General features: G+C 34.1%; 7 non-coding genes across 7 annotated transcripts in view; all 7 read left to right on the top strand.

Moving 5' to 3' along the window:
• LOC138914456 (large subunit ribosomal RNA) overlaps positions 1-3,894 on the top strand; it is a 3,958-nt gene extending 64 nt beyond the window's left edge. Inside the window, exon 1 of the ribosomal RNA XR_011420306.1 lies at positions 1-3,894. This exon is cut by the window's left edge and continues 64 nt beyond it. This is a non-coding gene — a ribosomal RNA (large subunit ribosomal RNA).
• A 3,819-nt stretch (positions 3,895-7,713) lies between these two features.
• On the top strand, positions 7,714-9,708 carry LOC138914454 (small subunit ribosomal RNA). Its single transcript, XR_011420304.1, has one exon. It is a non-coding gene; the product is annotated as a small subunit ribosomal RNA (ribosomal RNA).
• Positions 9,709-10,331: 623 nt separating this feature from the next.
• Positions 10,332-10,510, top strand: LOC138914460 (5.8S ribosomal RNA). The gene has a single exon (XR_011420310.1). It is a non-coding gene; the product is annotated as a 5.8S ribosomal RNA (ribosomal RNA).
• Positions 10,511-10,908: 398 nt separating this feature from the next.
• On the top strand, positions 10,909-14,864 carry LOC138914457 (large subunit ribosomal RNA). Its single transcript, XR_011420307.1, has one exon. It is a non-coding gene; the product is annotated as a large subunit ribosomal RNA (ribosomal RNA).
• A 5,192-nt stretch (positions 14,865-20,056) lies between these two features.
• LOC138914462 (small subunit ribosomal RNA) lies at positions 20,057-22,050 on the top strand. The gene has a single exon (XR_011420312.1). It is a non-coding gene; the product is annotated as a small subunit ribosomal RNA (ribosomal RNA).
• Positions 22,051-22,673: 623 nt separating this feature from the next.
• Positions 22,674-22,852, top strand: LOC138914461 (5.8S ribosomal RNA). The gene has a single exon (XR_011420311.1). It is a non-coding gene; the product is annotated as a 5.8S ribosomal RNA (ribosomal RNA).
• Positions 22,853-23,250: 398 nt separating this feature from the next.
• Positions 23,251-27,205, top strand: LOC138914458 (large subunit ribosomal RNA). The gene has a single exon (XR_011420308.1). It is a non-coding gene; the product is annotated as a large subunit ribosomal RNA (ribosomal RNA).
• The last annotated feature ends 359 nt before the right edge of the window (positions 27,206-27,564 follow it).

Consider the following 27,564-nt stretch of genomic DNA (forward strand, 5'->3'; position numbering starts at 1 on the left):
CTAACAAGGATTTTCTTAGTAGCGGCGAGCGAAAAGAAATCAGTTCAGCACTAAGTCACTTTGTCTATATGGCAAATGTGAGATGCAGTGTATGGAGCGTCAATATTCTAGTATGAGAAATTAACGATTTAAGTCCTTCTTAAATGAGGCCATTTACCCATAGAGGGTGCCAGGCCCGTATAACGTTAATGATTACTAGATGATGTTTCCAAAGAGTCGTGTTGCTTGATAGTGCAGCACTAAGTGGGTGGTAAACTCCATCTAAAACTAAATATAACCATGAGACCGATAGTAAACAAGTACCGTGAGGGAAAGTTGAAAAGAACTCTGAATAGAGAGTTAAACAGTACGTGAAACTGCTTAGAGGTTAAGCCCGATGAACCTGAATATCCGTTATGGAAAATTCATCATTAAAATTGTAATATTTAAACAATATTATGATAATAGTGTGCATTTTTTCCATATAAGGACATTGTAATCTATTAGCATACCAAAATTTATCATAAAATATAACTTATAGTTTATTCAAATTAAATTGCTTGCATTTTAACACAGAATAAATGTTATTAATTTGATAAAGTGCTGATAGATTTATATGAATACAGTGCGTTAATTTTTCGGAATTATATAATGGCATGATTATCATTGATTTTTGTGTTTATTATATGCACTTGTAGGATTAACAATGCGAAAGATTCAGGATACCTTCGGGACCCGTCTTGAAACACGGACCAAGGAGTCTAACATATGTGCAAGTTATTGGGATATAAACCTAATAGCGTAATTAACTTGACTAATAATGGGATTAGTTTTTTAACTATTTATAGCTAATTAACACAATCCCGGGGCGTTCTATATAGTTATGTATAATGATATTTATATTATTTATGCCTCTAACTGGAACGTACCTTGAGCATATATGCTGTGACCCGAAAGATGGTGAACTATACTTGATCAGGTTGAAGTCAGGGGAAACCCTGATGGAAGACCGAAACAGTTCTGACGTGCAAATCGATTGTCAGAATTGAGTATAGGGGCGAAAGACCAATCGAACCATCTAGTAGCTGGTTCCTTCCGAAGTTTCCCTCAGGATAGCTGGTGCATTTTAATATTATATAAAATAATCTTATCTGGTAAAGCGAATGATTAGAGGCCTTAGGGTCGAAACGATCTTAACCTATTCTCAAACTTTAAATGGGTAAGAACCTTAACTTTCTTGATATGAAGTTTAAGGTTATGATATAATGTGCCCAGTGGGCCACTTTTGGTAAGCAGAACTGGCGCTGTGGGATGAACCAAACGTAATGTTACGGTGCCCAAATTAACAACTCATGCAGATACCATGAAAGGCGTTGGTTGCTTAAAACAGCAGGACGGTGATCATGGAAGTCGAAATCCGCTAAGGAGTGTGTAACAACTCACCTGCCGAAGCAACTAGCCCTTAAAATGGATGGCGCTTAAGTTGTATACCTATACATTACCGCTAAAGTAGATGATTTATATTACTTGTGATATAAATTTTGAAACTTTAGTGAGTAGGAAGGTACAATGGTATGCGTAGAAGTGTTTGGCGTAAGCCTGCATGGAGCTGCCATTGGTACAGATCTTGGTGGTAGTAGCAAATAATCGAATGAGACCTTGGAGGACTGAAGTGGAGAAGGGTTTCGTGTGAACAGTGGTTGATCACGAGTTAGTCGGTCCTAAGTTCAAGGCGAAAGCCGAAAATTTTCAAGTAAAACCAAAAACGCAATATATACAAATCAAGCTAATATAATATACTTGAATAATTTTGAACGAAAGGGAATACGGTTCCAATTCCGTAACCTGTTGAGTATCCGTTTGTTATTAAATATGGGCCTCGTGCTCATCCTGGCAACAGGAACGACCATAAAGAAGCCGTCGAGAGATATCGGAAGAGTTTTCTTTTCTGTTTTATAGCCGTACTACCATGGAAGTCTTTCGCAGAGAGATATGGTAGATGGGCTAGAAGAGCATGACATATACTGTTGTGTCGATATTTTCTCCTCGGACCTTGAAAATTTATGGTGGGGACACGCAAACTTCTCAACAGGCCGTACCAATATCCGCAGCTGGTCTCCAAGGTGAAGAGTCTCTAGTCGATAGAATAATGTAGGTAAGGGAAGTCGGCAAATTAGATCCGTAACTTCGGGATAAGGATTGGCTCTGAAGATTGAGATAGTCGGGCTTGATTGGGAAACAATAACATGGTTTATGTGCTCGTTCTGGGTAAATAGAGTTTCTAGCATTTATGTTAGTTACTTGTTCCCCGGATAGTTAGTTACGTAGCCAATTGTGGAACTTTCTTGCTAAAATTTTTAAGAATACTAATTGGGTCAAACCAATTAGTTCTTATTAATTATAACGATTATCAATTAACAATCAATTCAGAACTGGCACGGACTTGGGGAATCCGACTGTCTAATTAAAACAAAGCATTGTGATGGCCCTAGCGGGTGTTGACACAATGTGATTTCTGCCCAGTGCTCTGAATGTCAAAGTGAAGAAATTCAAGTAAGCGCGGGTCAACGGCGGGAGTAACTATGACTCTCTTAAGGTAGCCAAATGCCTCGTCATCTAATTAGTGACGCGCATGAATGGATTAACGAGATTCCTACTGTCCCTATCTACTATCTAGCGAAACCACAGCCAAGGGAACGGGCTTGGAATAATTAGCGGGGAAAGAAGACCCTTTTGAGCTTGACTCTAATCTGGCAGTGTAAGGAGACATAAGAGGTGTAGAATAAGTGGGAGATATTAGACTTCGGTTTGGTATCGTCAATGAAATACCACTACTCTTATTGTTTCCTTACTTACTTGATTAAATGGAACGTGTATCATTTCCTAGCCATTATACGGATATATTTATTATATCTTATGGTATTGGGTTTTGATGCAAGCTTCTTGATCAAAGTATCACGAGTTTGTTATATAATCGCAAACAAATTCTTTAATAAAACGGTGCATTTATGTATTTTTGATTTGAAAATTTGGTATAACTCCAATTACTCAGGTATGATCCAATTCAAGGACATTGCCAGGTAGGGAGTTTGACTGGGGCGGTACATCTCTCAAATAATAACGGAGGTGTCCCAAGGCCAGCTCAGTGCGGACAGAAACCACACATAGAGCAAAAGGGCAAATGCTGACTTGATCTCGGTGTTCAGTACACACAGGGACAGCAAAAGCTCGGCCTATCGATCCTTTTGGTTTAAAGAGTTTTTAACAAGAGGTGTCAGAAAAGTTACCATAGGGATAACTGGCTTGTGGCGGCCAAGCGTTCATAGCGACGTCGCTTTTTGATCCTTCGATGTCGGCTCTTCCTATCATTGTGAAGCAAAATTCACCAAGCGTTGGATTGTTCACCCATGCAAGGGAACGTGAGCTGGGTTTAGACCGTCGTGAGACAGGTTAGTTTTACCCTACTAATGACAAAACGTTGTTGCGACAGCATTCCTGCGTAGTACGAGAGGAACCGCAGGTACGGACCAATGGCACAATACTTGTTCGAGCGAACAGTGGTATGACGCTACGTCCGTTGGATTATGCCTGAACGCCTCTAAGGTCGTATCCGTGCTGGACTGCAATGATAAATAAGGGGCAATTTGCATTGTATGGCTTCTAAACCATTTAAAGTTTATAATTTACTTTATAAACGACAATGGATGTGATGCCAATGTAATTTGTAACATAGTAAATTGGGAGGATCTTCGATCACCTGATGCCGCGCTAGTTACATATAAAAGCATTATTTAATACAATGACAAAGCCTAGAATCAATTGTAAACGACTTTTGTAACAGGCAAGGTGTTGTAAGTGGTTGAGCAGCTGCCATACTGCGATCCACTGAAGCTTATCCTTTGCTTGATGATTCGATAATAAACATAAATTTAATTGTGTTTATTTTGTTTGGCTTTTTTAAGTCAGAATATATATATATATATATAAAATATATATATATAAAATAATAATTATATTTAAATAAATTTTATTTAAATATATTTAACAATGGTAGCCATATGTATCGTCATCCTATTAGTGACGCGTATAAAAATATTCTAAGTCCGAACATGCAAATAAGAGACATATGCAAGTATATGTACTTCTTAAGGTAGCCAACTGAATCGTCATCCTATTAGTGACGTGTATACAAATATTCTAAGTCCGAACATACAAGTAAGAGACATATGCAAGTATATGTATGTACCTCTTAAGGTAGCCAACTGAATCGTCATCCTATTAGTGACGCGTATACAAATATTCTAAGTCCGAACATGCAAATAAGAGACATATGCAAGTATATGTACCTCTTAAGGTAGCCAACTGAATCGTCATCCTATTAGTGACGCGTATAAAAATATTCTAAGTCCGAACATGCAAATAAGAGACATATGCAAGTATATGTACCTCTTAAGGTAGCCAACTGAATCGTCATCCTATTAGTGACGTGTATAAAAATATTCTAAGTCCGAACATACAAGTAAGAGACATATGCAAGTATATGTACCTCTTAAGGTAGCCAACTGAATCGTCATCCTATTAGTGACGTGTATAAAAATATTCTAAGTCCGAACATGCAAGTAAGAGACATATGCAAGTCAATGTTCCTCTTAAAATAGATGATTGAATCGTCATCCTATTAGTGACGTGTATAAAAATATTCCAAGTCCAAACATGAGTTATATGGATATGAAAATAATATTAAGTTCTAGTATGGATATGAAAAAAATGAGTTATATGGATATGGGAAAAATAACAAGTTCTAGTATGGATATGAAAAAAATGAGTTATGTGGATATGGGAAAAATAATAATTTCTAGTATGGATATGAAAAAAAAATGAGTTATATGGATATGGAAAAGAATACAGAGTTCTAGTATGGATATGGAAAAATGAGTTATATGAATATGGGAAAAATGATAAGTTCTAGTATGGATATGAAAAAATATTGAGTTATATGGATATTAAAGAAATAATAAGTTCTAGTATGGATATGGAATAAAATGAGTTATATAGATATGGCAAAAAATTTAATGTTCTAGTATGGATATGAAAAAAATTAGTTATATGAATATGGGAAAATTTATAAGTTCTAGTATGGATATGGGAAAAATAATAAGTTCTAGTATGGATATAAAAAAATATTGAGTTATATGGATATTTAAGAAATAATAAGTTCTAGTATGGATATGGAATAAAATGAGTTGTAGAGATATGGCAAAAATATAATGTTCTAGTATGGATATGAAAAAAATTAGTTATATGAATATGGGAAAATTTATAAGTTCTAGTATGGATATGGGAAAAAGAATAAGTTCTAGTATGGATATGAAAAAATATTGAGTTATATGAATATTAAAGAAATAATAAGTTCTAGTATGAATATGGAAAAATATTATTTATCTTGATATGGTAAATAATGATTTATATGGATATGGGATAAATACTAAATTCTAGTGTGGATATGGAAAAAACGAGTTATATGGATATGGGAAAAATAATAAGTTCAAGTATGGATATGGAAAAAAATTAGTTTAATAGTTATAGGTATGGAAAAAAAATTAATTATATAGATATAGAACAAAAAATAAGTTATATGGATATGGTGGCATCAGTACGAAATATGCCCAATTTACATACACCGGAGCCGTAGTACGATAAATACCCAATATTTAGACGTCGTGGCCAAAAACATATATAGGGAGGCAGTGCTCGCCGACCGGCCGTATTGTTCAAAATTTATGTTTATCATATTATTTTGGCAATGCTATATATAAATGATATCTTATACATATAATTCAATTATAGCGATATGGAAATACCATATTATATGTATAAAGAAAAAAAATGTATAATAAAATATACATTGACATACAAATATGGCTAGTTGTATGGATATGCCGTATTCATTATATGGATACGGCATATAGATTATATAAATATGACCAAAAAATATTTTATATTGATATGGCAAATAAAGAAATTACTTGAATATGGAAATAAAAGAAGTTATATTGATATGGAAGAAAATAATGAGTCATATAGATATGTTGGCATCAGTACGAAATATGCCCAATTTACATACACCGGGGCCGCAGTACGAAAAATACCCAATATTTAGACGTCGTGGCCAAAAACATATATAGGGAGGCAGTGCTCGCCGACCGGCCGTATTGTTCAAAATTTATGTTTATCATATTATTTTGGCAATGCTATATATAAATGATATCTTATACATATAATTCAATTATAGCGATATGGAAATACCATATTATATGTATAAAGAAAAAAAATGTATAATAAAATATACATTGACATACAAATATGGCTAGTTGTATGGATATGCCGTATTCATTATATGGATACGGCATATAGATTATATGGATATGACCAAAAAATAATTCATAAAGAAATTATATGAATATGGCAGAAATAATTGGTTATATTAATATGATCAAATAATACTTTATATAAAAAAGTGAATATCTTTGGTTGGGTGGCAAAGAGAATTAAATATGCCCGATATATAGACGTCGTGGCCAAAAACTACTATAGGGTGAAGTGCTTGTCTGTTGGTCTATATATATACATATAATATTTTATGTGTACACATTATTATTATAGATAGTTAATATCTATCGTATGGGTGGCAAACGGAATTAAATAATTTCGATATTTAGACGTCGTGGCCAAAAACTACTATAGGATGGTCAGTGGTTGTCCACCAATTAATTATTGAACAAACCATATGAATATCATATGCTGTTGTCAATATAATGTATATCAATAATAATAAAAAATAAGGATGGTACAGTAAGTAGTCCATCTACTATTGAACAAAATATATTATAATATATACTTTTGTTATCAATAGAACAACATATATTAAAATCAAAATATTATCCGTATAAATTTGTTTCTTAAATGAAATTAAGACTTGGCTACGCGGTTAATATTATAAACCCATGATAATAAGGTGAAACAGAGGTCAAGTTTCTATTATATATAGAATAACAAATTGTTTCCGACTTTTATCGTTAATCTTTGGTGGCAGGTATATATGATAATTTATATTAAATTATTATATCCCCTGTCGTTTGGGCACAGAGTATCGCTTGCCGGTACAATGTGTTTACAAAAAGCATTATAATAAAATATAATTGCAATATTAGTGATCAAAATAATTTCATATGCGCTCGGTTTTATATCATATATTACCAGAGAGTTATATGGAAAAGATAAATTTTAAATTTATCATCAAAATGCAAATGATTTAACTCAATATTTATATTGGTTAAACAAAAATTGTACATGTGTGGATACAATAATTATGTATGTTGAACAAAAATGATATTTTAGAATGAAATATGTATATATAATATAATAAAAACTTATAGAAAGAACAATATATATTGAAAATTGTGTTATAAAAAAGTTGTACTTTTTCTTTAACATCAATTATAAACTTGTTATATTAGTGGCGAAACAAGTAAAAATTAAAGAACGTATACGAATGCCATATAAAAATGGCCGTATTCGAATTAAAATAGAATTATTTCACAAAGCAAAAAAAAAATATTGAATTAAAATCAATATTTAAGAAAAACCGAACATATAAAATGGAAATAAAATCTATTATATTTATATTACTAATTTCTATTCAAAAAATATGAATGAAATATGAACGAAAACATTATTCTGGTTGATCCTGCCAGTAGTTATATGCTTGTCTCAAAGATTAAGCCATGCATGTCTAAGTACACACGAATTAAAAGTGAAACCGCAAAAGGCTCATTATATCAGTTATGGTTCCTTAGATCGTTAACAGTTACTTGGATAACTGTGGTAATTCTAGAGCTAATACATGCAATTAAAACATGAACCTTATGGGACATGTGCTTTTATTAGGCTAAAACCAAGCGATCGCAAGATCGTTATATTGGTTGAACTCTAGATAACATGCAGATCGTATGGTCTTGTACCGACGACAGATCTTTCAAATGTCTGCCCTATCAACTTTTGATGGTAGTATCTAGGACTACCATGGTTGCAACGGGTAACGGGGAATCAGGGTTCGATTCCGGAGAGGGAGCCTGAGAAACGGCTACCACATCTAAGGAAGGCAGCAGGCGCGTAAATTACCCACTCCCAGCTCGGGGAGGTAGTGACGAAAAATAACAATACAGGACTCATATCCGAGGCCCTGTAATTGGAATGAGTACACTTTAAATCCTTTAACAAGGACCAATTGGAGGGCAAGTCTGGTGCCAGCAGCCGCGGTAATTCCAGCTCCAATAGCGTATATTAAAGTTGTTGCGGTTAAAACGTTCGTAGTTGAACTTGTGCTTCATACGGGTAGTACAACTTACAATTGTGGTTAGTACTATACCTTTATGTATGTAAGCGTATTACCGGTGGAGTTCTTATATGTGTTTAAATACTTGTATTTTTTCATATGTTCCTCCTATTTAAAAACCTGCATTAGTGCTCTTAAACGAGTGTTATTGTGGGCCGGTACAATTACTTTGAACAAATTAGAGTGCTTAAAGCAGGCTTCAAATGCCTGAATATTCTGTGCATGGGATAATGAAATAAGACCTCTGTTCTGCTTTCATTGGTTTTCAGATCAAGAGGTAATGATTAATAGAAGCAGTTTGGGGGCATTAGTATTACGACGCGAGAGGTGAAATTCTTGGACCGTCGTAAGACTAACTTAAGCGAAAGCATTTGCCAAAGATGTTTTCATTAATCAAGAACGAAAGTTAGAGGTTCGAAGGCGATCAGATACCGCCCTAGTTCTAACCATAAACGATGCCAGCTAGCAATTGGGTGTAGCTACTTTTATGGCTCTCTCAGTCGCTTCCCGGGAAACCAAAGCTTTTGGGCTCCGGGGGAAGTATGGTTGCAAAGCTGAAACTTAAAGGAATTGACGGAAGGGCACCACCAGGAGTGGAGCCTGCGGCTTAATTTGACTCAACACGGGAAAACTTACCAGGTCCGAACATAAGTGTGTAAGACAGATTGATAGCTCTTTCTCGAATCTATGGGTGGTGGTGCATGGCCGTTCTTAGTTCGTGGAGTGATTTGTCTGGTTAATTCCGATAACGAACGAGACTCAAATATATTAAATAGATATCTTCAGGATTATGGTGTTGAAGCTTATATAGCCTTCATTCATGGTGGCAGTAAAATGTTTATTGTGTTTGAATGTGTTTATATAAGTGGAGCCGTACCTGTTGGTTTGTCCCATTATAAGGACACTAGCTTCTTAAATGGACAAATTGCGTCTAGCAATAATGAGATTGAGCAATAACAGGTCTGTGATGCCCTTAGATGTCCTGGGCTGCACGCGCGCTACAATGAAAGTATCAACGTGTATTTCCTAGACCGAGAGGTCCGGGTAAACCGCTGAACCACTTTCATGCTTGGGATTGTGAACTGAAACTGTTCACATGAACTTGGAATTCCCAGTAAGTGTGAGTCATTAACTCGCATTGATTACGTCCCTGCCCTTTGTACACACCGCCCGTCGCTACTACCGATTGAATTATTTAGTGAGGTCTCCGGACGTGATCACTGTGACGCCTTGTGTGTTACGGTTGTTTCGCAAAAGTTGACCGAACTTGATTATTTAGAGGAAGTAAAAGTCGTAACAAGGTTTCCGTAGGTGAACCTGCGGAAGGATCATTATTGTATAATATCCTTACCGTTAATAAAAAAATTTGTTAATACAAATTTAATACAAATTACCAATATATATATATATATAGATAATAATTATAATAATAATTATACCAAAAATATGATCTTAAAAGTAAAAGATCAAATAAATTTCGAACAAGCAAATCGAAATATTGTAATAATATAATATTATTACAAATAAATTAAATAGAAACAAACTTAAAATTCGAACAAGCAAATCGAATTATTAATATAATAAAATATATTTTATATATTTATTATAAACTTTTGTGTGTATATGGACCATAATATACACGCGTTGCGAGATGTATTGGCCAACTAATTTGATGATGATCATACATTGGATAATGCAACAACCTAAAATATACAATGTTGTACCTGGTTTCAGGTTAATGTTTTATATAAAATTATCAATATATATTAACAAACAAATGCCATTACAAATAATACTTTGATATATATTGTTTATATAAAACTAAGACATTTCGCAGCATTTATTTTAGGTATATAAATACATTTATTGAAGGAATTGATATATGCCAGTAAAATGGTGTATTTTTAATTTCTTTCAATAAAAACATATTTGACCAAATTTAAAACCAATATTATAAAACTCTAAGCGGTGGATCACTCGGCTCATGGGTCGATGAAGAACGCAGCAAACTGTGCGTCATCGTGTGAACTGCAGGACACATGAACATCGACATTTTGAACGCATATCGCAGTCCATGCTGTTATGTACTTTAATTAATTTTATAGTGCTGCTTGGACTACATATGGTTGAGGGTTGTAAGACTATGCTAATTAAGTTGTTTATACAAATTTTATAATAAAATTTTATAAGCATATGGTATATTATTGGATAAAAATAATTTAATTATTTTATTCTAAATATTAACAAATATATGAAAAACATTATCTCACAATAGTAATTAAACTTTGAGAAAAACGAAGAGGAATATTTTCTTTTTCAATCAAATAATACTGAGAAATGTCTAGCATAAAATATTATCTAGAATTGTCTCTTATTAATGATTTGAAATATGAAAAACGTTGACAATATTATTATTCTTCGTTAATTCGTTACAAATAAATGCCATTAATATATATATACGTCAGCTTTAAACGAATTTAATAAAATGTTTTATCATTATATATAAAGAATTAATTGCAAATAAAAGTTATATACAACCTCAACTCATATGGGACTACCCCCTGAATTTAAGCATATTAATTAGGGGAGGAAAAGAAACTAACAAGGATTTTCTTAGTAGCGGCGAGCGAAAAGAAATCAGTTCAGCACTAAGTCACTTTGTCTATATGGCAAATGTGAGATGCAGTGTATGGAGCGTCAATATTCTAGTATGAGAAATTAACGATTTAAGTCCTTCTTAAATGAGGCCATTTACCCATAGAGGGTGCCAGGCCCGTATAACGTTAATGATTACTAGATGATGTTTCCAAAGAGTCGTGTTGCTTGATAGTGCAGCACTAAGTGGGTGGTAAACTCCATCTAAAACTAAATATAACCATGAGACCGATAGTAAACAAGTACCGTGAGGGAAAGTTGAAAAGAACTCTGAATAGAGAGTTAAACAGTACGTGAAACTGCTTAGAGGTTAAGCCCGATGAACCTGAATATCCGTTATGGAAAATTCATCATTAAAATTGTAATATTTAAACAATATTATGATAATAGTGTGCATTTTTTCCATATAAGGACATTGTAATCTATTAGCATACCAAATTTATCATAAAATATAACTTATAGTTTATTCAAATTAAATTGCTTGCATTTTAACACAGAATAAATGTTATTAATTTGATAAAGTGCTGATAGATTATATGAATACAGTGCGTTAATTTTTCGGAATTATATAATGGCATGATTATCATTGATTTTGTGTTTATTATATGCACTTGTAGGATTAACAATGCGAAAGATTCAGGATACCTTCGGGACCCGTCTTGAAACACGGACCAAGGAGTCTAACATATGTGCAAGTTATTGGGATATAAACCTAATAGCGTAATTAACTTGACTAATAATGGGATTAGTTTTTTAACTATTTATAGCTAATTAACACAATCCCGGGGCGTTCTATATAGTTATGTATAATGATATTTATATTATTTATGCCTCTAACTGGAACGTACCTTGAGCATATATGCTGTGACCCGAAAGATGGTGAACTATACTTGATCAGGTTGAAGTCAGGGGAAACCCTGATGGAAGACCGAAACAGTTCTGACGTGCAAATCGATTGTCAGAATTGAGTATAGGGGCGAAAGACCAATCGAACCATCTAGTAGCTGGTTCCTTCCGAAGTTTCCCTCAGGATAAGCTGGTGCATTTTAATATTATATAAAATAATCTTATCTGGTAAAGCGAATGATTAGAGGCCTTAGGGTCGAAACGATCTTAACCTATTCTCAAACTTTAAATGGGTAAGAACCTTAACTTTCTTGATATGAAGTTTAAGGTTATGATATAATGTGCCCAGTGGGCCACTTTTGGTAAGCAGAACTGGCGCTGTGGGATGAACCAAACGTAATGTTACGGTGCCCAAATTAACAACTCATGCAGATACCATGAAAGGCGTTGGTTGCTTAAAACAGCAGGACGGTGATCATGGAAGTCGAAATCCGCTAAGGAGTGTGTAACAACTCACCTGCCGAAGCAACTAGCCCTTAAAATGGATGGCGCTTAAGTTGTATACCTATACATTACCGCTAAAGTAGATGATTTATATTACTTGTGATATAAATTTTGAAACTTTAGTGAGTAGGAAGGTACAATGGTATGCGTAGAAGTGTTTGGCGTAAGCCTGCATGGAGCTGCCATTGGTACAGATCTTGGTGGTAGTAGCAAATAATCGAATGAGACCTTGGAGGACTGAAGTGGAGAAGGGTTTCGTGTGAACAGTGGTTGATCACGAGTTAGTCGGTCCTAAGTTCAAGGCGAAAGCCGAAAATTTTCAAGTAAAACCAAAAACGCAATATATACAAATCAAGCTAATATAATATACTTGAATAATTTTGAACGAAAGGGAATACGGTTCCAATTCCGTAACCTGTTGAGTATCCGTTTGTTATTAAATATGGGCCTCGTGCTCATCCTGGCAACAGGAACGACCATAAAGAAGCCGTCGAGAGATATCGGAAGAGTTTTCTTTTCTGTTTTATAGCCGTACTACCATGGAAGTCTTTCGCAGAGAGATATGGTAGATGGGCTAGAAGAGCATGACATATACTGTTGTGTCGATATTTTCTCCTCGGACCTTGAAAATTTATGGTGGGGACACGCAAACTTCTCAACAGGCCGTACCAATATCCGCAGCTGGTCTCCAAGGTGAAGAGTCTCTAGTCGATAGAATAATGTAGGTAAGGGAAGTCGGCAAATTAGATCCGTAACTTCGGGATAAGGATTGGCTCTGAAGATTGAGATAGTCGGGCTTGATTGGGAAACAATAACATGGTTTATGTGCTCGTTCTGGGTAAATAGAGTTTCTAGCATTTATGTTAGTTACTTGTTCCCCGGATAGTTAGTTACGTAGCCAATTGTGGAACTTTCTTGCTAAAATTTTTAAGAATACTAATTGGGTCAAACCAATTAGTTCTTATTAATTATAACGATTATCAATTAACAATCAATTCAGAACTGGCACGGACTTGGGGAATCCGACTGTCTAATTAAAACAAAGCATTGTGATGGCCCTAGCGGGTGTTGACACAATGTGATTTCTGCCCAGTGCTCTGAATGTCAAAGTGAAGAAATTCAAGTAAGCGCGGGTCAACGGCGGGAGTAACTATGACTCTCTTAAGGTAGCCAAATGCCTCGTCATCTAATTAGTGACGCGCATGAATGGATTAACGAGATTCCTACTGTCCCTATCTACTATCTAGCGAAACCACAGCCAAGGGAACGGGCTTGGAATAATTAGCGGGGAAAGAAGACCCTTTTGAGCTTGACTCTAATCTGGCAGTGTAAGGAGACATAAGAGGTGTAGAATAAGTGGGAGATATTAGACTTCGGTTTGGTATCGTCAATGAAATACCACTACTCTTATTGTTTCCTTACTTACTTGATTAAATGGAACGTGTATCATTTCCTAGCCATTATACGGATATATTTATTATATCTTATGGTATTGGGTTTTGATGCAAGCTTCTTGATCAAAGTATCACGAGTTTGTTATATAATCGCAAACAAATTCTTTAATAAAACGGTGCATTTATGTATTTTTGATTTGAAAATTTGGTATAACTCCAATTACTCAGGTATGATCCAATTCAAGGACATTGCCAGGTAGGGAGTTTGACTGGGGCGGTACATCTCTCAAATAATAACGGAGGTGTCCCAAGGCCAGCTCAGTGCGGACAGAAACCACACATAGAGCAAAAGGGCAAATGCTGACTTGATCTCGGTGTTCAGTACACACAGGGACAGCAAAAGCTCGGCCTATCGATCCTTTTGGTTTAAAGAGTTTTTAACAAGAGGTGTCAGAAAAGTTACCATAGGGATAACTGGCTTGTGGCGGCCAAGCGTTCATAGCGACGTCGCTTTTTGATCCTTCGATGTCGGCTCTTCCTATCATTGTGAAGCAAAATTCACCAAGCGTTGGATTGTTCACCCATGCAAGGGAACGTGAGCTGGGTTTAGACCGTCGTGAGACAGGTTAGTTTTACCCTACTAATGACAAAACGTTGTTGCGACAGCATTCCTGCGTAGTACGAGAGGAACCGCAGGTACGGACCAATGGCACAATACTTGTTCGAGCGAACAGTGGTATGACGCTACGTCCGTTGGATTATGCCTGAACGCCTCTAAGGTCGTATCCGTGCTGGACTGCAATGATAAATAAGGGGCAATTTGCATTGTATGGCTTCTAAACCATTTAAAGTTTATAATTTACTTTATAAACGACAATGGATGTGATGCCAATGTAATTTGTAACATAGTAAATTGGGAGGATCTTCGATCACCTGATGCCGCGCTAGTTACATATAAAAGCATTATTTAATACAATGACAAAGCCTAGAATCAATTGTAAACGACTTTTGTAACAGGCAAGGTGTTGTAAGTGGTTGAGCAGCTGCCATACTGCGATCCACTGAAGCTTATCCTTTGCTTGATGATTCGATAATAAACATAAATTTAATTGTGTTTATTTTGTTTGGCTTTTTTAAGTCAGAATATATATATATATAAAATATATATATATAAAATAATAATTATATTTAAATAAATTTTATTTAAATATATTTAACAATGGTAGCCATATGTATCGTCATCCTATTAGTGACGCGTATAAAAATATTCTAAGTCCGAACATGCAAATAAGAGACATATGCAAGTATATGTACTTCTTAAGGTAGCCAACTGAATCGTCATCCTATTAGTGACGTGTATACAAATATTCTAAGTCCGAACATACAAGTAAGAGACATATGCAAGTATATGTACCTCTTAAGGTAGCCAACTGAATCGTCATCCTATTAGTGACGTGTATAAAAATATTCTAAGTCCGAACATACAAGTAAGAGACATATGCAAGTATATGTACCTCTTAAGGTAGCCAACTGAATCGTCATCCTATTAGTGACGCGTATAAAAATATTCTAAGTCCGAACATGCAAGTAAGAGACATATGCAAGTATATGTACCTCTTAAGGTAGCCAACTGAATCGTCATCCTATTAGTGACGCGTATAAAAATATTCTAAGTCCGAACATGCAAATAAGAGACATATGCAAGTATATGTACCTCTTAAGGTAGCCAACTGAATCGTCATCCTATTAGTGACGTGTATAAAAATATTCTAAGTCCGAACATACAAGTAAGAGACATATGCAAGTATATGTACCTCTTAAGGTAGCCAACTGAATCGTCATCCTATTAGTGACGTGTATAAAAATATTCTAAGTCCGAACATACAAGTAAGAGACATATGCAAGTATATGTACCTCTTAAGGTAGCCAACTGAATCGTCATCCTATTAGTGACGTGTATAAAAATATTCCAAGTCCAAACATGAGTTATATGGATATGAAAATAATATTAAGTTCTAGTATGGATATGAAAAAAATGAGTTATATGGATATGGGAAAAATAACAAGTTCTAGTATGGATATGAAAAAAATGAGTTATGTGGATATGGGAAAAATAATAAGTTCTAGTATGGATATGAAAAAAAAATGAGTTATATGGATATGGAAAAGAATACAGAGTTCTAGTATGGATATGGAAAAATGAGTTATATGAATATGGGAAAAATGATAAGTTCTAGTATGGATATGAAAAAATATTGAGTTATATGGATATTAAAGAAATAATAAGTTCTAGTATGGATATGGAATAAAATGAGTTATATAGATATGGCAAAAAATTTAATGTTCTAGTATGGATATGAAAAAATTAGTTATATGAATATGGGAAAAATATTATAAGTTCTAGTATGGATATGGGAAAAATAATAAGTTCTAGTATGGATATAAAAAAATATTGAGTTATATGGATATTAAAGAAATAATAAGTTCTAGTATGGATATGGAAAAAAATTAGTTATATTGATATGCTAAATAATGAGTTATATGCATATGGGAAAAATACTAAGTTGTAGTATGGATATGGGAAGAATACTGAGTTCTAGTATGGATATGGGAAAAATAATCAGTTCTAGTATGGATATGAAAAAATATTGAGTTTTATGGATATTGAAGAGATAATAAGCTCTAGTATGGATATGGAAAAAATTAATTATATTGTAATAGTAAATAATAAGTTATATGGATATAGGAAGAAAATTAGGTTCTAGTATGGATATGAAAAATAGTTCTATGGATATGGGAAAATAAAAAGTTCTGGTATGGATATGGAAAAATATTAAGTTATATGGATATTAAAGAAATAATAAGTTCTAGTATGGATATGGAATAAATGAGTTATATAGATATGGCAAAAATATAATGTTCTAGTATGGATATGAAAAAAATTAGTTATATGAATATGGGAAAATTTATAAGTTCTAGTATGGATATGGAAAAAAGAATAAGTTTCTAGTATGGATATGAAAAAATATTGAGTTATATGAATATTAAAGAAATAATAAGTTCTAGTATGAATATGGAAAAATATTATTTATATTGATATGTAAATAATGATTTATATGGATATGGATAAATACTAAATTCTAGTGTGGATATGGAAAAATACGAGTTATATGGATAAAAAAAAAAAATGGGAAAAAATAATAAGTTCAAGTATGGATATGGAAAAAAATTAGTTTAATAGTTATAGATATGGAAAAAAATTAATTATATAGATATAGAAACAAAAAATAAGTTATATGGATATGGTGGCATCAGTACGAAATATGCCCAATTTACATACACCGGGCCGCAGTACGATAAATACCCAATATTTAGACGTCGTGGCCAAAAACATATATAGGGAGGCAGTGCTCGCCGACCGGCCGTATTGTTCAAAATTTATGTTTTCATATTATTTTGGCAATGCTATATATAAATGATATCTTATACATATAATTCAATTATAGCGATATGGAAATACCATATTATATGTATAAAGAAAAAAAATGTATAATAAAATATACATTGACATACAAATATGGCTAGTTGTATTGATATGACGAATACATTATATGGATACGTCATATAGATTATATAAATATGACAAAAAAATATTTTATATTGATATCGCAAATAAAGAAATTACTTGAATATGGAAATAAAAGAAGTTATATTGATATGGAAGAAAATAATGAGTCATATAGATATGTTGGCATCAGTACGAAATATGCCCAATTTACATACACCGGGGCCGCAGTACGAAAAATACCCAATATTTAGACGTCGTGGCCAAAAACATATATAGGGAGGCAGTGCTCGCCGACCGGCCGTATTGTTCAAAATTTATGTTTATCATATTATTTTGGCAATGCTATATATAAATGATATCTTATACATATAATTCAATTATAGCGATATGGAAATACCATATTATATGTATAAAGAAAAAAAATGTATAATAAAATATACATTGACATACAAATATGGCTAGTTGTATGGATATGCCGTATTCATTATATGGATACGGCATATAGATTATATAAATATGACCAAAAAATATTTTATATTGATATGGCAAATAAAGAAATTACTTGAATATGGAAATAAAAGAAGTTATATTGATATGGAAGAAAATAATGAGTCATATAGATATGTTGGCATCAGTACGAAATATGCCCAATTTACATACACCGGGGCCGCAGTACGAAAAATACCCAATATTTAGACGTCGTGGCCAAAAACATATATAGGGAGGCAGTGCTCGCCGACCGGCCGTATTGTTCAAAATTTATGTTTATCATATTATTTTGGCAATGCTATATATAAATGATATCTTATACATATAATTCAATTATAGCGATATGGAAATACCATATTATATGTATAAAGAAAAAAAATGTATAATAAAATATACATTGACATACAAATATGGCTAGTTGTATGGATATGCCGTATTCATTATATGGATACGGCATATAGATTATATAAATATGACCAAAAAATATTTTATATTGATATGGCAAATAAAGAAATTACTTGAATATGGAAATAAAAGAAGTTATATTGATATGGAAGAAAATAATGAGTCATATAGATATGTTGGCATCAGTACGAAATATGCCCAATTTACATACACCGGGGCCGCAGTACGAAAAATACCCAATATTTAGACGTCGTGGCCAAAAACATATATAGGGAGGCAGTGCTCGCCGACCGGCCGTATTGTTCAAAATTTATGTTTATCATATTATTTTGGCAATGCTATATATAAATGATATCTTATACATATAATTCAATTATAGCGATATGGAAATACCATATTATATGTATAAAGAAAAAAAATGTATAATAAAATATACATTGACATACAAATATGGCTAGTTGTATGGATATGCCGTATTCATTATATGGATACGGCATATAGATTATATGGATATGACCAAAAAATAATTCATAAAGAAATTATATGAATATGGCAGAAATAATTGGTTATATTAATATGATCAAATAATACTTTATATAAAAAAGTGAATATCTTTGGTTGGGTGGCAAAGAGAATTAAATATGCCCGATATATAGACGTCGTGGCCAAAAACTACTATAGGGTGAAGTGCTTGTCTGTTGGTCTATATATATACATATAATATTTTATGCGTACACATTATTATTATAGATAGTTAATATCTATCGTATGGGTGGCAAACGGAATTAAATAATTTCGATATTTAGACGTCGTGGCCAAAAACTACTATAGGATGGTCAGTGGTTGTCCACCAATTAATTATTGAACAAACCATATGAATATCATATGCTGTTGTCAATATAATGTATATCAATAATAATAAAAAATAAGGATGGTACAGTAAGTAGTCCATCTACTATTGAACAAAATATATTATAATATATACTTTTGTTATCAATAGAACAACATATATTAAAATCAAAATATTATCCGTATAAATTTGTTTCTTAAATGAAATTAAGACTTGGCTACGCGGTTAATATTATAAACCCATGATAATAAGGTGAAACAGAGGTCAAGTTTCTATTATATATAGAATAACAAATTGTTTCCGACTTTTATCGTTAATCTTTGGTGGCAGGTATATATGATAATTTATATTAAATTATTATATCCCCTGTCGTTTGGGCACAGAGTATCGCTTGCCGGTACAATGTGTTTACAAAAAGCATTATAATAAAATATAATTGCAATATTAGTGATCAAAATAATTTCATATGCGCTCGGTTTTATATCATATATTACCAGAGAGTTATATGGAAAAGATAAATTTTAAATTTATCATCAAAATGCAAATGATTTAACTCAATATTTATATTGGTTAAACAAAAATTGTACATGTGTGGATACAATAATTATGTATGTTGAACAAAAATGATATTTTAGAATGAAATATGTATATATAATATAATAAAAACTTATAGAAAGAACAATATATATTGAAAATTGTGTTATAAAAAAGTTGTACTTTTTCTTTAACATCAATTATAAACTTGTTATATTAGTGGCGAAACAAGTAAAAATTAAAGAACGTATACGAATGCCATATAAAAATGGCCGTATTCGAATTAAAATAGAATTATTTCACAAAGCAAAAAAAAAATATTGAATTAAAATCAATATTTAAGAAAAACCGAACATATAAAATGGAAATAAAATCTATTATATTTATATTACTAATTTCTATTCAAAAAATATGAATGAAATATGAACGAAAACATTATTCTGGTTGATCCTGCCAGTAGTTATATGCTTGTCTCAAAGATTAAGCCATGCATGTCTAAGTACACACGAATTAAAAGTGAAACCGCAAAAGGCTCATTATATCAGTTATGGTTCCTTAGATCGTTAACAGTTACTTGGATAACTGTGGTAATTCTAGAGCTAATACATGCAATTAAAACATGAACCTTATGGGACATGTGCTTTTATTAGGCTAAAACCAAGCGATCGCAAGATCGTTATATTGGTTGAACTCTAGATAACATGCAGATCGTATGGTCTTGTACCGACGACAGATCTTTCAAATGTCTGCCCTATCAACTTTTGATGGTAGTATCTAGGACTACCATGGTTGCAACGGGTAACGGGGAATCAGGGTTCGATTCCGGAGAGGGAGCCTGAGAAACGGCTACCACATCTAAGGAAGGCAGCAGGCGCGTAAATTACCCACTCCCAGCTCGGGGAGGTAGTGACGAAAAATAACAATACAGGACTCATATCCGAGGCCCTGTAATTGGAATGAGTACACTTTAAATCCTTTAACAAGGACCAATTGGAGGGCAAGTCTGGTGCCAGCAGCCGCGGTAATTCCAGCTCCAATAGCGTATATTAAAGTTGTTGCGGTTAAAACGTTCGTAGTTGAACTTGTGCTTCATACGGGTAGTACAACTTACAATTGTGGTTAGTACTATACCTTTATGTATGTAAGCGTATTACCGGTGGAGTTCTTATATGTGTTTAAATACTTGTATTTTTTCATATGTTCCTCCTATTTAAAAACCTGCATTAGTGCTCTTAAACGAGTGTTATTGTGGGCCGGTACAATTACTTTGAACAAATTAGAGTGCTTAAAGCAGGCTTCAAATGCCTGAATATTCTGTGCATGGGATAATGAAATAAGACCTCTGTTCTGCTTTCATTGGTTTTCAGATCAAGAGGTAATGATTAATAGAAGCAGTTTGGGGGCATTAGTATTACGACGCGAGAGGTGAAATTCTTGGACCGTCGTAAGACTAACTTAAGCGAAAGCATTTGCCAAAGATGTTTTCATTAATCAAGAACGAAAGTTAGAGGTTCGAAGGCGATCAGATACCGCCCTAGTTCTAACCATAAACGATGCCAGCTAGCAATTGGGTGTAGCTACTTTTATGGCTCTCTCAGTCGCTTCCGGGAAACCAAAGCTTTTGGGCTCCGGGGGAAGTATGGTTGCAAAGCTGAAACTTAAAGGAATTGACGGAAGGGCACCACCAGGAGTGGAGCCTGCGGCTTAATTTGACTCAACACGGGAAAACTTACCAGGTCCGAACATAAGTGTGTAAGACAGATTGATAGCTCTTTCTCGAATCTATGGGTGGTGGTGCATGGCCGTTCTTAGTTCGTGGAGTGATTTGTCTGGTTAATTCCGATAACGAACGAGACTCAAATATATTAAATAGATATCTTCAGGATTATGGTGTTGAAGCTTATATAGCCTTCATTCATGGTGGCAGTAAAATGTTTATTGTGTTTGAATGTGTTTATATAAGTGGAGCCGTACCTGTTGGTTTGTCCCATTATAAGGACACTAGCTTCTTAAATGGACAAATTGCGTCTAGCAATAATGAGATTGAGCAATAACAGGTCTGTGATGCCCTTAGATGTCCTGGGCTGCACGCGCGCTACAATGAAAGTATCAACGTGTATTTCCTAGACCGAGAGGTCCGGGTAAACCGCTGAACCACTTTCATGCTTGGGATTGTGAACTGAAACTGTTCACATGAACTTGGAATTCCCAGTAAGTGTGAGTCATTAACTCGCATTGATTACGTCCCTGCCCTTTGTACACACCGCCCGTCGCTACTACCGATTGAATTATTTAGTGAGGTCTCCGGACGTGATCACTGTGACGCCTTGTGTGTTACGGTTGTTTCGCAAAAGTTGACCGAACTTGATTATTTAGAGGAAGTAAAAGTCGTAACAAGGTTTCCGTAGGTGAACCTGCGGAAGGATCATTATTGTATAATATCCTTACCGTTAATAAAAAAATTTGTTAATACAAATTTAATACAAATTACCAATATATATATATATATACATAATAATTATAATAATAATTATACCAAAAATATGATCTTAAAAGTAAAAGATCAAATAAATTTCGAACAAGCAAATCGAAATATTGTAATAATATAATATTATTACAAATAAATTAAATAGAAACAAACATAAAATTCGAACAAGCAAATCGAATTATTAATATAATAAAATATATTTTATATATTTATTATAAACTTTTGTGTGTATATGGACCATAATATACACGCGTTGCGAGATGTATTGGCCAACTAATTTGATGATGATCATACATTGGATAATGCAACAACCTAAAATATACAATGTTGTACCTGGTTTCAGGTTAATGTTTTATATAAAATTATCAATATATATTAACAAACAAATGCCATTACAAATAATACTTTGATATATATTGTTTATATAAAACTAAGACATTTCGCAGCATTTATTTTAGGTATATAAATACATTTATTGAAGGAATTGATATATGCCAGTAAAATGGTGTATTTTTAATTTCTTTCAATAAAAACATATTTGACCAAATTTAAAACCAATATTATAAAACTCTAAGCGGTGGATCACTCGGCTCATGGGTCGATGAAGAACGCAGCAAACTGTGCGTCATCGTGTGAACTGCAGGACACATGAACATCGACATTTTGAACGCATATCGCAGTCCATGCTGTTATGTACTTTAATTAATTTTATAGTGCTGCTTGGACTACATATGGTTGAGGGTTGTAAGACTATGCTAATTAAGTTGTTTATACAAATTTTATAATAAAATTTTATAAGCATATGGTATATTATTGGATAAAAATAATTTAATTATTTTATTCATAATATTAACAAATATATGAAAAACATTATCTCACAATAGTAATTAAACTTTGAGAAAAACGAAGAGGAATATTTTCTTTTTCAATCAAATAATACTGAGAAATGTCTAGCATAAAATATTATCTAGAATTGTCTCTTATTAATGATTTGAAATATGAAAAACGTTGACAATATTATTATTCTTCGTTAATTCGTTACAAATAAATGCCATTAATATATATATACGTCAGCTTTAAACGAATTTAATAAAATGTTTTATCATTATATATAAAGAATTAATTGCAAATAAAAGTTATATACAACCTCAACTCATATGGGACTACCCCCTGAATTTAAGCATATTAATTAGGGGAGGAAAAGAAACTAACAAGGATTTTCTTAGTAGCGGCGAGCGAAAAGAAATCAGTTCAGCACTAAGTCACTTTGTCTATATGGCAAATGTGAGATGCAGTGTATGGAGCGTCAATATTCTAGTATGAGAAATTAACGATTTAAGTCCTTCTTAAATGAGGCCATTTACCCATAGAGGGTGCCAGGCCCGTATAACGTTAATGATTACTAGATGATGTTTCCAAAGAGTCGTGTTGCTTGATAGTGCAGCACTAAGTGGGTGGTAAACTCCATCTAAAACTAAATATAACCATGAGACCGATAGTAAACAAGTACCGTGAGGGAAAGTTGAAAAGAACTCTGAATAGAGAGTTAAACAGTACGTGAAACTGCTTAGAGGTTAAGCCCGATGAACCTGAATATCCGTTATGGAAAATTCATCATTAAAATTGTAATATTTAAACAATATTATGATAATAGTGTGCATTTTTTCCATATAAGGACATTGTAATCTATTAGCATACCAAATTTATCATAAAATATAACTTATAGTTTATTCAAATTAAATTGCTTGCATTTTAACACAGAATAAATGTTATTAATTTGATAAAGTGCTGATAGATTTATATGAATACAGTGCGTTAATTTTTCGGAATTATATAATGGCATGATTATCATTGATTTTTGTGTTTATTATATGCACTTGTAGGATTAACAATGCGAAAGATTCAGGATACCTTCGGGACCCGTCTTGAAACACGGACCAAGGAGTCTAACATATGTGCAAGTTATTGGGATATAAACCTAATAGCGTAATTAACTTGACTAATAATGGGATTAGTTTTTTAACTATTTATAGCTAATTAACACAATCCGGGGCGTTCTATATAGTTATGTATAATGATATTTATATTATTTATGCCTCTAACTGGAACGTACCTTGAGCATATATGCTGTGACCCGAAAGATGGTGAACTATACTTGATCAGGTTGAAGTCAGGGGAAACCCTGATGGAAGACCGAAACAGTTCTGACGTGCAAATCGATTGTCAGAATTGAGTATAGGGGCGAAAGACCAATCGAACCATCTAGTAGCTGGTTCCTTCCGAAGTTTCCCTCAGGATAGCTGGTGCATTTTAATATTATATAAAATAATCTTATCTGGTAAAGCGAATGATTAGAGGCCTTAGGGTCGAAACGATCTTAACCTATTCTCAAACTTTAAATGGGTAAGAACCTTAACTTTCTTGATATGAAGTTTAAGGTTATGATATAATGTGCCCAGTGGGCCACTTTTGGTAAGCAGAACTGGCGCTGTGGGATGAACCAAACGTAATGTTACGGTGCCCAAATTAACAACTCATGCAGATACCATGAAAGGCGTTGGTTGCTTAAAACAGCAGGACGGTGATCATGGAAGTCGAAATCCGCTAAGGAGTGTGTAACAACTCACCTGCCGAAGCAACTAGCCCTTAAAATGGATGGCGCTTAAGTTGTATACCTATACATTACCGCTAAAGTAGATGATTTATATTACTTGTGATATAAATTTTGAAACTTTAGTGAGTAGGAAGGTACAATGGTATGCGTAGAAGTGTTTGGCGTAAGCCTGCATGGAGCTGCCATTGGTACAGATCTTGGTGGTAGTAGCAAATAATCGAATGAGACCTTGGAGGACTGAAGTGGAGAAGGGTTTCGTGTGAACAGTGGTTGATCACGAGTTAGTCGGTCCTAAGTTCAAGGCGAAAGCCGAAAATTTTCAAGTAAAACCAAAAACGCAATATATACAAATCAAGCTAATATAATATACTTGAATAATTTTGAACGAAAGGGAATACGGTTCCAATTCCGTAACCTGTTGAGTATCCGTTTGTTATTAAATATGGGCCTCGTGCTCATCCTGGCAACAGGAACGACCATAAAGAAGCCGTCGAGAGATATCGGAAGAGTTTTCTTTTCTGTTTTATAGCCGTACTACCATGGAAGTCTTTCGCAGAGAGATATGGTAGATGGGCTAGAAGAGCATGACATATACTGTTGTGTCGATATTTTCTCCTCGGACCTTGAAAATTTATGGTGGGGACACGCAAACTTCTCAACAGGCCGTACCAATATCCGCAGCTGGTCTCCAAGGTGAAGAGTCTCTAGTCGATAGAATAATGTAGGTAAGGGAAGTCGGCAAATTAGATCCGTAACTTCGGGATAAGGATTGGCTCTGAAGATTGAGATAGTCGGGCTTGATTGGGAAACAATAAACATGGTTTATGTGCTCGTTCTGGGTAAATAGAGTTTCTAGCATTTATGTTAGTTACTTGTTCCCCGGATAGTTAGTTACGTAGCCAATTGTGGAACTTTCTTGCTAAAATTTTTAAGAATACTAATTGGGTCAAACCAATTAGTTCTTATTAATTATAACGATTATCAATTAACAATCAATTCAGAACTGGCACGGACTTGGGGAATCCGACTGTCTAATTAAAACAAAGCATTGTGATGGCCCTAGCGGGTGTTGACACAATGTGATTTCTGCCCAGTGCTCTGAATGTCAAAGTGAAGAAATTCAAGTAAGCGCGGGTCAACGGCGGGAGTAACTATGACTCTCTTAAGGTAGCCAAATGCCTCGTCATCTAATTAGTGACGCGCATGAATGGATTAACGAGATTCCTACTGTCCCTATCTACTATCTAGCGAAACCACAGCCAAGGGAACGGGCTTGGAATAATTAGCGGGGAAAGAAGACCCTTTTGAGCTTGACTCTAATCTGGCAGTGTAAGGAGACATAAGAGGTGTAGAATAAGTGGGAGATATTAGACTTCGGTTTGGTATCGTCAATGAAATACCACTACTCTTATTGTTTCCTTACTTACTTGATTAAATGGAACGTGTATCATTTCCTAGCCATTATACGGATATATTTATTATATCTTATGGTATTGGGTTTTGATGCAAGCTTCTTGATCAAAGTATCACGAGTTTGTTATATAATCGCAAACAAATTCTTTAATAAAACGGTGCATTTATGTATTTTTGATTTGAAAATTTGGTATAACTCCAATTACTCAGGTATGATCCAATTCAAGGACATTGCCAGGTAGGGAGTTTGACTGGGGCGGTACATCTCTCAAATAATAACGGAGGTGTCCCAAGGCCAGCTCAGTGCGGACAGAAACCCACACATAGAGCAAAAGGGCAAATGCTGACTTGATCTCGGTGTTCAGTACACACAGGGACAGCAAAAGCTCGGCCTATCGATCCTTTTGGTTTAAAGAGTTTTTAACAAGAGGTGTCAGAAAAGTTACCATAGGGATAACTGGCTTGTGGCGGCCAAGCGTTCATAGCGACGTCGCTTTTTGATCCTTCGATGTCGGCTCTTCCTATCATTGTGAAGCAAAATTCACCAAGCGTTGGATTGTTCACCATGCAAGGGAACGTGAGCGGGGTTAGACCGTCGTGAGACAGGTTAGTTTTACCCTACTAATGACAAAACGTTGTTGCGACAGCATTCCTGCGTAGTACGAGAGGACCCGCAGGTACGGACCAATGGCACAATACTTGTTCGAGCGAACAGTGGTATGACGCTACGTCCGTTGGATTATGCCTGAACGCCTCTAAGGTCGTATCCGTGCTGGACTGCAATGATAAATAAGGGGCAATTTGCATTGTATGGCTTCTAAACCATTTAAAGTTTATAATTTACTTTATAAACGACAATGGATGTGATGCCAATGTAATTTGTAACATAGTAAATGGGAGGATCTTCGATCACCTGATGCCGCGCTAGTTACATATAAAAGCATTATTTAATACAATGACAAAGCCTAGAATCAATTGTAAACGACTTTTGTAACAGGCAAGGTGTTGTAAGTGGTTGAGCAGCTGCCATACTGCGATCCACTGAAGCTTATCCTTTGCTTGATGATTCGATAATAAACATAAATTAAATTGTGTTATTTTGTTTGGCTTTTTTAAGTCAGAAATATAAATATATCAAAATATATATATATAAAATAATAATTATATTTAAATAAATTTTATTTTAATATATTTAACAATGGTAGCCATATGTATCGTCATCCTATTAGTGACGCGTATAAAAATATTCTAAGTCCGAACATGCAAATAAGAGACATATGCAAGTATATGTACCTCTAAGGTAGCCAACTGAATCGTCATCCTATTAGTGACGTGTATACAAATATTCTAAGTCCGAACATACAAGTAAGAGACATATGCAAGTATATGTACCTCTTAAGGTAGCCAACTGAATCGTCATCCTATTAGTG

Source organism: Drosophila takahashii, unplaced genomic scaffold (assembly GCF_030179915.1).
Source record: "Drosophila takahashii strain IR98-3 E-12201 unplaced genomic scaffold, DtakHiC1v2 scaffold_194, whole genome shotgun sequence".
NCBI lineage: Eukaryota > Metazoa > Arthropoda > Insecta > Diptera > Drosophilidae > Drosophila > Drosophila takahashii.